General features: G+C 48.2%; 1 protein-coding gene, 1 long non-coding RNA gene and 1 pseudogene across 5 annotated transcripts in view; 1 reads left to right on the top strand and 2 right to left on the bottom strand.

The window, feature by feature from the left end:
• Positions 1 to 1,153, bottom strand: part of ATF1 (activating transcription factor 1) — a 61,745-nt gene extending 60,592 nt beyond the window's left edge. For 2 of the 4 annotated variants that reach the window (XM_055294872.2, XM_063610636.1), the window contains exon 1: positions 422 to 666. The gene's annotated coding sequence lies outside the window, so the exon portion shown is untranslated. The other 2 variants (XM_055294877.2, XM_063610637.1) reach the window with 2 other exon arrangements.
• LOC134731538 (uncharacterized) lies at positions 7 to 2,396 on the top strand. Its single transcript, XR_010113890.1, has 2 exons — positions 7 to 477; positions 900 to 2,396. It is a non-coding gene; the product is annotated as an uncharacterized lncRNA (long non-coding RNA).
• A 4,837-nt stretch (positions 2,397 to 7,233) lies between these two features.
• LOC134731534 (MICOS complex subunit MIC10-like) lies at positions 7,234 to 8,154 on the bottom strand (annotated as a pseudogene).
• Between the last annotated feature and the right edge of the window lie 7,863 nt (positions 8,155 to 16,017).

Here is a 16,017-nt window from a genome sequence, read left to right on the forward strand (position 1 = left end):
GGACCCTGTCGCGGGGTTAACCAGACCCGGGCTCCGCTTGGCGGACACCGTGCCGAGGCCATAGCCGCGCCGCCCTCTGCCCGGCTCCGGGCCCAACCTCGAGACCTCCCACGGGGAGCTCGCGCCTGCGACTGCAATGGGCGGCTTCTGAGGCGAAAGCCACCCCGCGGCGGGCGGTTTCGGGCTTTACTTTTATTTGGGGACGAGGGGAAGGAGGAGGCGCAGCGCAGCCCTGCACCGAGGCGCGGGGGCCGGAAGCGCGGGCGGCCCCTCCCCCTTCCGCTGCGCCCCTCCCCCACCGCCGCCACCGCGCGCGACCCCCACCCGGCGCGCGACCCGCTCTGCGTCCCCGCCGGCGCCACGTTCCCGCGTCCTTCCCCGCCCGGGCCACGGGGCACGTCCCTCCCCGCCCCCCGCTTACCTGTGGCTGCCGCCTCGCCGCTCTCCGGGGCGGGAACTTCCACTCCCCCCTCCCAGGTAGATCCGAATTCACTACCCACTTCCCCACCCCCTCACGCAGCGGGGGACGAGCCTCCTTCTCGGGGGTCAGGCGGGGCGGGGAGAATCAGTGTCACTTAACAGCCAACTGTCCTAAGCTACCGTTTCCTCGGCAGTCAGGGCCGCTACTGGCGGCATGATCTACACCAGGCTGGGGGCGGGGGCGGGGGCGGGGGCGGGGGAGGGGAGGGGAGGGGAGGGGGGCAAAACAGCGCTAGTGTGCGTTTGGTGGAGGCTACGGCGCTGCCCCCGCGCGGGCCGCCGTCCTGCGTCACCGCGCTGCCCACGTGACGCGCCGCCATCTTGTACGCGGTCCTGACTTGTGGCTAGGGGTTCCTCGGAACGCGTTCCTCAGGCTGCCCCGGGAGAGGGACGCTGCCCGCGGTTCCGTTTCTCCTTAGGAGCTGTACCCCGCCCCGCCCCACGTCCGTTTCCGGAGGCCTTGAGCAGCTGTGTGCTCGCGGGAGGCCGTTTTCATCGATGAATGGCGGCGCTGTCAACTCACCTCCTGCCAATTGACCTTGACCGACGCCGGCCCTGTCCTCTTGGAAGGAGAAATGAAGAGTGAAGGCTTTGACTTCCTCAGCTTTTTTTTTTTTTTTTTTTGAGATGGAGTCTCTTTTATTTTGTTTGTTTCCCCCGAGATTGAGACGGGGGTCTCGCTCTGTGGCCCAGGCTGTAGTGCAGTGGTTCCATCTCGATTCACTGCAGCCGCCAACCCCGGGATTCAAGCGATTCTCCAACCTCAGCCTGTGGGGCAGCTGGGACCACAGGCGCGCGCCACCACGCTTGGCTTGAAGAGATGAGGACTCTATGTTGCTCAGGCTGGTCTTGAACTCCTGGGCTCAAGTGATCCGCCGCCTCAGCCTCTCAAAGTCCTGGGATTACAGGCGTGAGCCACCGCACCCGGCCTTACTCAGATTTTTCTTAATCCCATAAAGTAACATTGAGTTGTGTCCTTTAACCCATGGGGAAGGATTTTCTACAGAAACGGATTTACAATGAGACCTAACAAGGTGGCCGGGCGCGGTGGCTCGTGCCTGTAATCCCAGCACTTTGGGAGGCCCAGGCGGGCGGATCACCTGAGATCGAGAGTTCGAGACCAGCCTGACCAACATGGAGAAACCCCGTCTGTACTAAAAAATACAAAAGTAGCCGGGTGTGGTGGCGCATGCCTGTAATCCAAGCTACTTGGGAGGCTGAGGCAGGAGAATCGCTTGAATCCGGGAGGCGGAGGTTGCGGTGAGCCGAGATCGCACCGTTGCACTCCAGCCTGGGCAACGAGCAAAACTCCGTCTCAAAGAAAAAAGAAACGTAACAGAGTGTTAATAAAATGTTATGCCGTCGTTTTAATGCATTACGAAAACTTTTCAGAATATTTTTGTGTCTACCTCTCTGGGAGTTATGCCTTATTCTTAATTTTTAAAATTTCCTTGTAAAATGCTGTTTTATGGCTTTAATGATAGTAAACGACGAAAGATAAACTGTTTTAGTATGCTCTTGACAAAAAGTTCCGAAAGTTTTCTGAAATTTTACTAGTTTGAGATCCCCAATTTAGGAAACTGATTTAGTAGAGGGAGCTTTGCCTATTTTTGGCCCTTTGGGTCGGAGAATGTGATATAAAGCCGAAGGTTTACTCTGCCAGACACTCCTAAGAGGTCACTAACGTTTAGCTATTGACATTCAGCAAAAATTGTTGATTACCTATTAACTGCTAGACCAGGCGACAACTGTTATTAAGTCAGTGTTTCAGCATTACTGAAAGAAAAGTGGCCTATAAAGGTAAGGGAGGGGAAGAGTTTCTCAGATATCAGCTTTCGATGATTATAATAAAGTCCAGCCTCAATCATTCTGGAATCCAGAATATTGATGGCTGGAAGGCTGGTTGTACAAGTTAATTGTTCTTTGGTGTTTGGTTTTTTCTTCCGTGGACCACAGAATGCTTAACAAAAGTTGATCAGTAAAAAGCGGGGGAGGGGCTAGGCGCGGTTTCTCACGCCTGTAATCCCAGCACTTTGGGAGGTGGGGGAGGGCAGATCACCTGAGGTCAGGAGTTCGAGACCAGCCTGGCCAACATGGTGAAACCCCGTCTCTACTAAAAATACAAAAATTAGCCAGGTGTGGTGGCACACACCTGTAATCCCAGCCTCTCAGGAGGCTGAAGCATGAGAATCGCCTGAACCTGGGAGGCAGATGTTGCAGTGAACCGAGATCATGCCACGGCGCTCCAGCCTGAGCCACAGAGGGAGACTGTCTCCAAAGAAAAAAATAAAAACCTTGAAATTTATTGAAAAATGAAACCTTCAAAATGTGCATTGAGTATTTCTTTAGCTCCTCTTCCTTAGTGTCTTAGGTCTAAATCAAATGTTATGCTTGACCAGTCCTGGTGGCATGCGCCTGTAATCCCATCTACTGGGGAGGCTGAGGCAGTAGGATCACTTGAGCTCAGGAGTTTGAGGATACAGTGAGCTATGATAATGCCACTGCACTCAAGCCTACGTGACAGATGAGACACTGTCTCTAATTTTTTTTTTTTTTTTTTTTTGAGATGGAGTCTGCCTCTGTCTCCCAGGCTGGAGTGCACTGGTGCAATCTTGGCTCATTGCAACCTCCACCTCCCGGGTTTCAGTGATTCTTCTGCCTCAGCCTCCGAGTAGTTGAGATTACAGGTGTGTGCCATCACAGCTAGCTAATTTTTGTAGTTTTTTAAGTAGGGACGGGGTTTCACCATGTTAGCCAGTCTTGGTCTCGAACTGCTGACCTCAAGTGATCCTCCCAAAGTGCTGGGATTACAAGCATGAGCCATGGCGCCTAGCCTCTAAAATAAATTTTTTTTTAATTGTTTAAAAAACACAACTCAGGCCAGGCACGGTGGCTTATGCATGTAATCCCAACACTTTGGAGGGCGAGGTGGGTGGATCACCTGAGGTGAGGAGTTCGAGACCAGCCTGGCAAATATGACGAAACTCCGTCTCTACTGAAAATACAAAAGTTAGCCAGACGTGGTGGCACGAGTCTACAGTCCCAGCTACTTGGGAGGCTGAGACAGGAGAATCGGTTGAACCCAGGAGGTGGAGTTTGTGGTGAGCCGAGATGGCGCCACTGCACTCCAGGCTGGGCAACAGAGGGAGACTCCGTCCCAAAAAAACCCCAAAAAACCACGACTCAGTTGACAGAGGAAAAGAAGAAAAAAAGTTATGCTTGTTCAACACTGGCCCCTCAAAAATACTTCTGCCTTTGTCTCTTTCTCATTGAAGTGTCATAAGCTGCGCCTACCAGTCTTCTGACTGTGATAACTAGATGAAAAAAAAAAAAAGAGGTCTTGGTTCTGATGCATGCAGTTTATCTGCATAGTAAGTTTCATAAACCAGATGGACAGATCTTTAATTTTAAAAACAAGGAAAGTGAAACAAAGAAACTTAGATCCATGGCCGGGTGCGGTGGCTCACGTCCTCTGTAATCCCAGCACTTTGGGAGGCCAAGGTGGGAGGATCACTTGAGGTCAGGAATTCAAGACCAGTCTGGCAAAACCCTGTCTCTACCAAAAATACAAAAAATTAGCTGAGCATGATGGAGCACACCTGTGGTCCCAGCTACTTGGGAGGCTGAGGCAGGAGAATCACTTGAACCCAGGAGGTGAAGGTTGCAGTAAGTTGAGGTCGTGCCACTGCACTCTAGACCGGGTGACAGAGCAAGACTCTACCTCAAAAAAAAAAAAAAAAGAAGAAGAAGAAAAGAAAAAGAAACTTAGAGCCGAAAGTAATTTTTTTTTTTTTTGAGACAGTCTTGCTCTGTCGCCCAGGCTGGAGTGCAGTGGGGGGACCTCGGCTCACTGCAACCTCTGCCTCCTGGGTTCAAATGATTCTCCTGCCTCAGCCTCCTGAGTAGCTGGGATTACAGGCGCCTACCACTACGTCTGGCTAATTTTTGTATTTTTAGTAGAGATGGGGTTTCACCATGTTAGGCTGGTCTCGAACTCCTGACCTAAGGTGATCCGCCTGCCTCGGCCTCCCAAAGTGCTGGGATTACAGGCGTGAGCCACTGTGTCTGGCCAAAAGTAATTGTTTTTTTAAAATAAACTGGGCAAGCCTGTGGTAGCACCACTTTGGCTCTCCTGGCACACTTTTTTGTTGTTAGAAAAGGGAGATGTGGCCAGGCACATTGGCTCATGCCTGTAATTCCAGCACTTTGGGAGGCCGAGGCGGGCGGATACCTGAGGTCAGGAGTTTGAAACTAGCCTGGACAACATGGTGAAACCCCCGTCTCTACTGAAAATACAAAAATTAGCCAGGCGTGGTAGTGTGCACCTGTAATCCCAGCTACTCAGGAGGCTGAGGCAGGAGAATTGCTTGAACCTGGGAAGCAGAGGTTGCAGTGAGCTGAGATTGTGCCACTGCATTCCAGCCTGGGTGACAGTGCAAGACTCTGTCTCAAAAAAAAAAAGAAAAAAATTGGCCGGGCGCGGTGGCTCACGCTTGTAATCCCAGCACTTTGGGAGGCCGAGGCGGGCGGATCATGAGGTCAGGAGATCGAGACCACGGTGAAACCCTGTCTCTACTAAAAATTCAAAAAAAATTAGCCAGGCGTGGTGGCGGGTGCCTGTAGTCCCAGCTACTCAGAGAGGCTGAGGCAGGAGAATGGCGTGAACCCAGGAGGCGGAGCTTGCAGTGAGCCGAGATTGCGCCACTGCACTCCAGCCTGGGCGACAGAGCGAGACTCCGTCTCAAAAAAAAAAAAAAAAAAAAAATTAACCAAGTGTGATGGCGTGCACCTGTAATCCCAGCTACTCAGGAGGTTGAGGCAAGAGAATCACTTGAACTCAGGAGGGGGAGGTTGCAGTGAGCTGAGATCACTCCATGGCACTCCAGCTTGGGCAACAGAAGGAGACTCCATCCCATTAAAAAAAAAATAAAAAAAAAAAGAGGTCATAATGAAATGGATTTAATAACACTGCCTATCCCATAGGGTTTTGTAGACTGAATGACTTTGATACACGTAAAGTTAGAGCTGTGCTTAGTATACAGCAAGCACTAAATAAATGTTGGATTTTTTTTTAGACAGTCTTGCTGTGTCGCCCAGGCTGGAGTGCAGTGGCACACGATCTCAGCTTACTGCAGCCTTGACCTCCTAGGCTCAAGCCATCCTCCCACCTTAGTCTCCCAAGTACCTGGGACTATAGACGTGCAGCACCACGCCCAGCTAATTTTTTTTTTTTTTTTTTTTGAGACAGTCTCGCTCTGTCTTCCAGGTTGGAGTGCAGTGGCGCGATCTCGGCTCACTGCAAGCTCTGCCTCCCGGGTTCACACCATTCTCCTGCCTCAGCCTCTCCGAGTAGCTGGGACTACAGGCACCTGCCACCACACCCGGCTAATTCTTTTTTGTATTTTTAGTAGAGACGGGGTTTCACCATGTTAGCCAGGATGGTCTTGATCTCCTGACCTCGTGATCTGCCTGCCTCGGCCTCCCAAAGTGCTGGGATTACAGGCATGAGCCACCGCGCCCGGCCAATTTTAAAAGTTTTCTGTAGAGATAGGGTCCCTCTGTGTTGCCCAGGCTGGTCTCGAGCTCCTGAGCTCAAGTTATCCACCTTAGCCTCCCAAAGTACTGAGATTGCAGGCGTGAGCCACAGAGCCTGGCCAGAACCTTCCTGATGTTGGTCAGAGCAGCCTGCAGGTTTCACACACCTTTCTAAGCCCCCAGGTAGTGATGGTGACTGAAGCTATGAGGGTAGAAGAGTCAAACCCTTACCCAGAAAAAGTAAATCTGTTCACATGAGAACAAATCACTGCCCCTTCTACGATGAAAGAAGCCCGATGTTGTCAGCTTGCTATGAAGTGGTCTAGTAGTTTTCTGAAGAAACAGTGCAACATTGGGAGCTCACTGTTGGTCTCTGTCAGTGTTTAGTTGAGGTTTCAGAGACAGTAGTTTTTAAATCAGTTTTAGGAGTCCATGCATAGCCTCCACCTCTGCCACTGTGGCCGCTCCATTCATATGCTCATTGTACCAGTTCCAAGAAGTCAATAGGTGGCTGACATCAACCAGCGAAGTCCAGCCCAGGCTGGAGTGCAGTGCTGCGATCTCGGCTCACTGCAGCCTCCAACTCCCTGGTTCAAGCAATTCTCCTGCCTCAGCCTCCTGAGTAGCTGGGATTACAGGTATGTGCCACGACGCCCAGCTAATTTTTGTATTTTTAGTAGAGATGGGGTTTCACCATGTTGACCAGGATGGTCTTGATCTCCTGACCTCGTGATCCGCCTGCCTTGGCCTCCCAAAGTGCGGGGATTACAGGCGTGAGCCACCACACCCCACCATGACTTTCCTTTAATTTGGATCTCATTCAATTTCACAGCGTTTTGTGGTTTTCAGTGTATGACTTTGCACTGATTTAATTAATTAATTAATTAATTTATTTATTTATTTATTTTTTGGAGGCAGGGTCTCACTCTTGTTACCCAGGCTGGAGTACAGTGATGCGATCTCAGCTCACTGCAACCTCTGCCTCCCGGGTTCAAGCAATTCTCCTGCCTCAGCCTCCTGAGTAGCTGGGATTACAGGCATGTGCCACCATGCCTGGCTAATTTTTGTATTTTTGGTAGAGACGAGGTTTCACCATGTTGGCCAGACTGGTCTCCAACTCCTGACCTGAGGTGATCCACCCGCCTCAGCCTCCCAAAGTGCTGGGATTACAGTCATGAACCACCACGCCCGGCTCTGATTTTTATATTTTTGGTAGAGATGGGGTTTCACCATGTTGGCCAGGCTGGTCTCGAACTCCTGGCCTCAAGCAATACACCCTACACCCACCTCGGCTTCCCAAAGTGCTGGGATTACAGGTGTGAACCACTGTGCCCAGCCTTTTTTTTTTTTTTTTTTTTTTTTTTTTAATAAAACTGTTACAGAAGAATGTCAGTTTACTCCAGGGCACTTCAGTATTCCTGAGAAATAAACACAGTCTCTCTTTTCCTCCCACTGGGATGTTGTCAGGTGATGTCACTCCTCCTGCTGTTTGATATATTTTCCATGTAGAAGATATGGACCTGGAAATCATGCTGACAGTTGGAGTAAGCCATTTCTAATCCCATGCCAGAACCGAAGGCTAATGGCCACATTCATCTTTTAAAGAAGGTAAGTAGGCCGGGTGCGGTGGCTCACGCCTGTAATCTCAGCACTTTGGGAGGCCAAGGTGGGCGGATCACCTGAGGTCGGGAGTTCGAGACCAGCCTGACCAACATGGAGAAACCCCATCTCTACTAAAAATACAAAATTAGCTGGGCATGGTGGCAGGTGCCTGTAATCCCAGTTACTCGGGAGGCTGAGGCAGAATTGCTTGAACCTGGGAGGCAGAGGTTGCAGTGAGCTGAGATTGCGCCATTGCACTCCAGCCTGGGCAACAAGAGCGAAACTCAGTCAAGGAGGAAGGGAGGAATGGAGGAAGGGAGGAAGGGAGGGAGGGAGGGAAGGGAGGAAGGGAGGGAGGGAGGGAAGGGAAGGAAGGGAAGGAAGGCTAATTCAAAACTGGTACTTACCATCATGGCCATATCTGCCAGGTACCGATCCCACTTCCTGCCAAGCCTCCACTCCAACATCTCCCCACCCATGGCTCCCTATCTCATTTAATTTATTGAATACTGTACTGAAAGTGAGAAACAGAATGGTTTCATGGGTACTCAAAGTATGGTTTCTACTGACTGCATCACTTTTGCACCATTGTAAAGTTGAAAAATTGTAAGTTGAACCATCATAAGTCACAGACTGTTATTTTATTCCTTTTGATGCTATTTCAAATGGAATTGTTTTGTGTATTTTATTTTTGGAAAGTTCATTGCTAATGAATAGAAATAAAATTGATTTATGTTGCTCTTGTATTCTTCAACCTTGTGAAAGTCACTTATTCCTTTTAGTGTTTTCTTAAATTTAAAACAATTTTTGTAGGTACGTAGTAGGTGTATACATTTCTGGGGTACTTGAGATGTGTTGATACAGGCATGCAACATGAAATAAGCACATCATGGAGAATGGGGTATCCATCCCCTCAAGCATTTATCCTTTAAGCTACGAATAATCCAATTATATTATTTAAAAATATACAATTATTACTGACTATAGCCACCCTATTTATTCTAATTGTGTATTCTTTAGGATTTTCTATGTACAAGTCATTTTATCTGTGAATAGAGATAGCTTTTATTCCTCTTTTCCTCTGGATGCCTTTTATTTCTTTTTCTTGCCTAATCACTCTGGATAGACCTTTAGTACAACGTTGAATAGAAGAGGTGAGAACAGACTTTCTCTTCCCTTGTTTCCAATGTTAGGGAGAGAGCATTCAGTTTTTCACTATTAAGTGGGGTGTTAGTTTTTCTTTTTTTTTTTTTTTTTGAGACAGAGCCTCGCTCTGTCGCCCAGGCTGGAGTGCAGTGGCGCAATCTCGGCTCACTGCAAGCTCTGCCTCCCGGGTTCATGCCATTCTCCTGCCTCAGCCTCTCCGAGTAGCTGGGACTACAGGCGCCCGCCACCACGCCCGGCTAATTTTTTTTGTATTTTTAGTAGAGACGGGTTTCACCGTGGTCTCGATCTCCTGACCTCATGATCCGCCCGCCTCGGCCTCCCAAAGTGCTGGGATTACAAGCGTGAGCCACCGCACCCGGCCGGGTGTTAGTTTTTCACAGATGGTCTTTAACAGATTTAGAATTCACCTTCATCTTTTTTTTTTTTTTTTTTTTTTTTGAGACGGAGTCTCGCTCTGTCGCCCAGGCTAGAGTGCAGTGGCGCGATCTCGGCTCACTGCAAGCTCCGCCTCCCGGGTTCACGCCATTCTCCTGCCTCAGCCTCTCCGAGTAGCTGGGACTACAGGCGCCCGCCACCGCGCCCGGCTAATTTTTTGTATTTTTAGTAGAGACGGGGTTTCACCGTGGTCTCGATCTCCTGACCTCGTGATCCGCCCGCCTCGGCCTCCCAAAGTGCTGGGATTACAAGCGTGAGCCACCGCGCCCGGCCTTTTTTTTTTTTTTTTAGAGATGCAGTCTCACTATATTGCCCAGGCTGGTCTCAAACTTCTGGGCTCAAGTGATCCTCCTGCCTCAGCCTCCCAAAATGCTGGGATTGCAGGCGTGAGCCACTGTGCCAGGCCCACCTTCATTTTTGAAGACTAGTTTCACTGGATATAGAATTCTGAATTGCCAGTCTTTAACTCCTAGCAGCCTAAACGTATTCTATGTTCTTCTGGCTTCCACAGTGTTTAATGAGAAGTTGGCTATCATTTGTATCATTGTTAACTGCTATGTAACATGTCATTTTCTCAGGCTTCTTTGAAGACTTTTGCTTTATTTAAGTTTAGCAGTTTGCCCATGACTCTACCTAAGTGGTTTTCTTTGTATTTATACTGCTTGCTGCTTCTTGAGCTTCTTCAGTCAGTAAATGTATGTCTTTCCAAATCTGGGAAGCTTTTGCCATTATTTCTTCACATATTTTTATGTTCCATTCTCTCTCTCCTCCATCTGGAACTCCAATTATAATATGTTAGACCACTTAATATTTTCCCACAGGTCTCTGAGGCACTATTTTTTTCTCCAATCTCTTTTCTCTTTGTTCTTCAGATTAGATAATCTATTGATCTATCTTAAAGTTCAGTTATTCTTTTTCACCTGAGGTCAGGAGTTTGAGACCAGCCTGGCCAACAAACCTCATCTCTACTAAAAATACAAAAACTAGCTGGGCGTGGTGGTGGGTGCCTGGAATCCCAGGTACTCGGGAGGCTCACTTATTTTTCCCTAACTATGCTAGCTATAATCTCATCTGACACCCAGACTAGGATAATTTGAAGACTGGGCTCAGCTGGGACTGTTGACCAAAGCACCAAAACATAGCGCCTTTTCAGAGCTTGGGCCTCTTACAATATAGCAGCTGGGTTCTAAAAGGGAGCATCAGGAAAGTCAGCATTTTAAGCTCAAGCTGCTGCTCATCCATGCCAAAAGTCATGCACATTATTTCTGCCACATTCTATTGATTAGACCATATTTGAGGGGAAAGGACTGTACCTCTTGAGGGAATGTCAGGGTAACATTGCAAAGAGCACATGGGATGGAAGATAATATGTGAAGATACATTGGAAAATACAGTCTCCACATTAGCAAAGCAAACCCAGTGGTGTATAAGAAATAATAGATGATGATCAAAAGGGGTCAAATCAAGGATGGTTCAATATTAGAAAAATCTCTGGCTGCTACAGATGTGTAAACAAATTAGTAAAATCTATTTATATAATACATCTTAACAGCTTAAAGGAAAAAACTATGTGATCATCTCATAGACCCGGTGGGGAGGAAAAGATAAACTTCAACACTAATGAAAAAAATCCAGCAGGCATGGAATAGACTTTTTTTTTCTTTTTGAGACGGATTCTCCCTCTGTCACCCAGGCTGGAGCGCAGTGGTGCAATCTCAGCTGACTGTGACCTCCGCCTCCCGAGTTCAAGCAGTTCTCCTGCCTCAGCCTCCCAAGTAGCTGGGATTACAGGCACCCACTACCACACCCGGCTAACTTTTGTAATTTTTGGTAGAGACGGGTTTCATCATGTTGGCCAGGCTGGTCTCGAACTCCTTGCCTCAAGCGATCCACCCGCCTTGGCTCCCAAAGTGCTGGGATTACAGGTGTGAGCTGCCGCACCCAGCCAGAATAGACCTTTTTTTTTTTTTTTTTTTTTTGAGACGGAGTCTTGCTCTGTCGCCCCGGCTGGAGTGCAGTGGTGCAATCTCAGCTCACTGCAAGCTCCGCCTCCCGGGTTCACGCCATTCTCCCGCCTCAGCCTCTGGAGTAGCTGGGACTACAGAAGCCCACCACCACACCCAGCTAATTTTGTTTTTGTATTTTTTGTAGAGACGTGTTAGCCAGGATGGTCTCGGTCTCCTGACCTCGTGATCTGCCCACCTTGGCCTCCCAAAGTGCTGGGATTACAGGCCTGAGCCACCGCGCCCGGCCTTTTTTTTTTGATGGGTTCTTGCTCTTGTCACCCAGGCTGGAGTACAGTGGCGTGATCTCAGTTCACTGCAACCTCTGCCTCCCAGGTTCAAGTGATTCTCCTGCCTTAGCCTCCCGAGTAGCTGGGATCACAGGCGCCTGCCACCAAGCCCAGCTATTTTTTTTTTTTTTTTTTGTATTTTTAGTAGAGATGGGGTTTCACTGTGTTGGCCAGGCTGGTCTCAAACTCCTGACCTCAGGTGATCCGCCCACCTTGGCCTCCCGAAGTGTTGGGATTACAGGCGTGAGCCACTGCACGTGGCCTAGACTTCTTTGACAAAGCACATCTATCAACATATAGTAAAAAGAATACACAGTGGTGATACTTCAGAAGCACTACTAGAAAAGTCAAGACTATGAGGAGGATGCTCACTTTATATCACTTTCTACTCAGCTGTGGTTTATGCCACTAAGTTGGGGTGGTTTGTTACACAGCAATAAATAATTGAAACACTGAGATTTTTATGAGACAGGATCTCACTCTGCTGCCCAGGCTGGAGTACAGTTGCACAATCATGGCTCACTGCAGCCTCAAACTCCTGGGCTCAAGTGATCCTCCGCCTTAGTCTCCTAAGTAGCTGGGATCACAGACGCGTGCTATCATGCCCACCTATTTATTCTTTTTTTTTTTTTGAGACAGAGTCTCGCTGTCGCCCAGGCTGGAGTGCAGTGGCACGATCTCGGCTCACTGCAGGCTCCGCCCCTGGGGGTTCACGCCATTCTCCTGCCTCAGCCTCCCCGTAGCTGGGACTACAGGCGCCCGCCACCTCGCCCGGCTAATTTTTTGTATTTTTAGTAGAGACGGGGTTTCACGGTGTTAGCCAGGATAGTCTCGATCTCCTGACCTCGTGATCTGCCCGCCTCGGCCTCCCAAAGTGCTGGGATTACAGGCGTGAGCCACTGCGCCAGGCCTATTTTTTTTCTTAGAGATAGGGTCCCGTTAAGTTGCCCAGCCTTGTCTCCAACTCCTGGCATCAAGCCATCCTGCTGCCTTGGCCTCCTGAAGATTACAGGTGTGAGCCACCGCGCCAGGCCTAGACTTTATCATTTTGTATTTTTTCTCAAGTGAGATTGATTTAGAATTTTTAAAAACTGCCTTAGTGTGACTTTGGTATCTGACTTATACTAAGTTGGTAAGATTAGTTGGATGGCTTTTTCTTTTATATATGAAAATAGGATTTTTTTTGCTTTGTTGAGTGTGGTAAAATTCAGATTTTCTATTTCTTGAGTGAATTTTCAAAGTTACATAATTTTTAGAAAATTATCCATTTGAAACGGAAACTTACTGAAAAAATAATCCCTTGAAATAGAAGCACAAGTGCTGTATCTGTAGTTATGTTCCCTTTTGTGTTTCCTACTTTTTGTGTACATGTGTGCATGCCTTTTGTTAAATGGGTTTTACTGTGATTAGAATATTTGTAAGAAATCAGTTTCTGGTTCTGTTGAACCTTTTTCTGTTTTCTTCTTTATTAATGTCTGCTTTTGTCTTTGTTATTTCCTTCTTTCAACTTTCTTAGTGGGTTTTATTCTTTTCCTAGATTCTGAAGTTGAATACAACTAATTCATTTTGTTTGTTCTTTAATGCATGCACTATGAACTCCCTCTTACCTGCTTCTTTAGGAACCACCATCATTTCCAGAGTCTTATGTTCTGCTTTGTCAGGTCTGTCTGACCATGGGAGTTATTTATTTATAGAAATGATCTCAGAAATGAGTGTTCATCTTTGGAGACTGAGAATGGAGATTCAGAGAAGTGAATGAGGTCATCAGGTAGACTTTTATTAATAGCAACTTCTATTAGGATCTTGCTCATACTCAGTTTTATTTGAAAAAGTGTGCTTCCTCCCTTGCTGCCAGTCCTTCCACCTGCTCACTGGAGTCCGTCCGCTCCAGCTTCCTCAGTGACAGTGACCTCGCTTTGTCAGTTGTCCCTTACTGCTGTATTTAGAAACCTTCCCTCTATTCTAGCTTTTTCTCCTGACATGTTTATTTCTTCTATCTTCAAAACAGCCCCCCCCTTGATTTTACATCCCTCTTCTAACTACTGTCCCCTTTCTCCTTCCTACTTGCAGTTGCAGATAAAGCCTCTGGAGAGGGGCCTCTGTTCAGTCTCACCTCCCAGCAGTTTTCTCCTGAACCAGTTTTCAGGCTTCTGGTTGCACTAAAACGCTCTCATCAAGGCTACCAGGGACTCCCTCATTGGCAGGTGCAGCAGATGCCATCCAATCCCTGTTCTACTCAAGGGACTCCCTCGCTGGCAGGTGCAGCAGATGCCATCAATCCCTGTTCTGCTCAGCTTTGCTGTGGCCTTTGGGTTGTTGAGCACTCCCTCCTCTTTTTGTTTTTGAGACGGAGTCTCGCTCTTTCGCCCAGGCTGGAGTGCAGTGGTATGATCTCAGCTCACTGCAACCTCCGCCTCCCGGGTCAAGCGATTCTCGTGCCTCAGCCTCCCGAGTAACTGGGACTACAGGCACCCGCCACCATGCCCAGCTGAATTTGTACTTTCAGTAGAGACCGGGTTTCACCATGTTGGCCAGGCTGGTCTTGAACTCCTGACCTCAGGTGATCTGCCCGCCTCGGCCTCCCAAAGTGCTGGGATTACAGGCATGAGCCACTGTGCCCGGCCCTCACGAACCTTTAAATGCTGTTGTTCGCCATGACTGATCCTTTTCTCATTCTACATGTTCTTCCTTGACAGTATCATCCACTTTGAAATGCTGTCTCCTAAATCTACAGTTTTAGGCCAGAGCTCTCCTGAGGCAAAGGCCTCAGTATTCAGCTGTCTGTTGGAACTCTACTCCTGCATGTTCCACAGCACCTCAAAGGAACATGACCAATATGGAACACAGTGTCTTCTTTCCCAAATCTATTCCTCCTGTTTTCTCCCCTGCCTTGGTAAATGGCCCCACATCCACCTAACCCCCAAGCCAGAAATCTAGGAGTTATTTTGGATTCCCTCTTCCTTACCCTGAATATTCAGCGTTGGAATCTTTTTTTTCTTTTTTTGAGACAGAGTCTCACTCTGTCGCTCAGGCTGGAGTGCAGTGGCACAATCTCGGCTCACTGCAATCTCCACCTCCCAGGTTCAAGTGATTGTCCTGCCTCAGCCTCCCCAGTAGCTGGGATTACAGGTATGCGCCACCACCACACCCGGCTAATTTTTGTTATTTTTAGTACAGATGGGGTTTCACCACGTTGATCAGACTGGTCTTGAACACCTGACCTCAGTTGATCCACCCACCTCAGCCTCCTAAGGTGCTGGCATTACAGGCATGAGCCACTGCACCCGGCCAGCAGTTGGAATCTTAACGCCACCAAAGTTTTTATGCATGGCCTCTCTTCTCCATTCTCACTGTCTTGAAGTACCCTTGCTCTTCTGTCTTAGTCTGTTTTGTGCTGCTGTAACAAAGATACCTGAACCTGGGTAGTTTAAAAAGAACAGAAATGTATTTCTCACTTCTGGAGGCCAGGAAGTTCAACATCGAGGCACTGGCAGGTTGGCTTGTATGGTGAGGGCTGCTCTCTTTCCAAGACAGTGCTGTGTTGCTGTGTCCTCCAGAGGGGAGGAACACTGGTGGTGAAGGGCAGAAGGTAAGCGAGTCAAGTGCTACTGCATGAAGCCTTTCATAAGAGCTCTAAGTCCATTTGTGAGGGAGAAGCCATCATGACCTAATGACCTCTTAAAACTATCACCTTGGCCATTAAGTTTCAACAGAAGAATCTGGAGGGAACACATTCAAATCATAGCACTCTATCACTGTGGTTACTGCAAAGGTCTCCCAACTAGTCTTTCCAGTTTTATCTCTTTTTCCCTATCTATTCCTATCTATTTTTTTTCTTTAGAGACAGGGTCTTGCTCTGTCACCCAGCCTGGAGTGCAGTGGCGCAATTGTAACTCATTGTAGCCCTGAACTCCTGGGCTCAAGAGATCTTCCGCCTTGGCTTCCCAAAGTACTGGGATCACAGGCACGAGCCACCACACCCAGCCCCAATCTATTTTCTATATGACTGCCAGAATAATCTTCTATGCTGCGAATCTGAGCATATTATCCCTGTGCTTTAAATCCCTCACTAACTCTCCTTTGCCCTTTGATAAAAGTCCAAAATTCTTAGCATGATATACAAGACCCTCAGTGATCTGTCCCTGGCTCAAGCCTCCATAATTACCTTTTACTTTTCTCCCCTCAAACCTTGCATCCTTATCTTAGTCCTTTTGTGCTGCTATAACAAAATACCTAAGCCTGGATAATTTATTAACAGCTTAAATTTACTGCTCATGGTTATGGAGGCTGGGAAGTCCAAGATTAAGGTGCTGACAGTTTCAGGGTCTGGTGAGGGCCTGGTCTCTACTTCCAAAATGGTACCTTAAATGCTGCTGCTTCTGGAGTTGACGAACACCATGTCCTCCCATGGGAGGAGGGACAGAAAGGCAAAAGGGCCTAACCAGTTCTCTCTAGTACTTTAACAAGGGCACTAATCCATTCACCAGGGCACAGCTCTCGTAACT

This window comes from Symphalangus syndactylus, chromosome 10 (genome assembly GCF_028878055.3).
Source record: "Symphalangus syndactylus isolate Jambi chromosome 10, NHGRI_mSymSyn1-v2.1_pri, whole genome shotgun sequence".
Lineage (NCBI taxonomy): Eukaryota > Metazoa > Chordata > Mammalia > Primates > Hylobatidae > Symphalangus > Symphalangus syndactylus.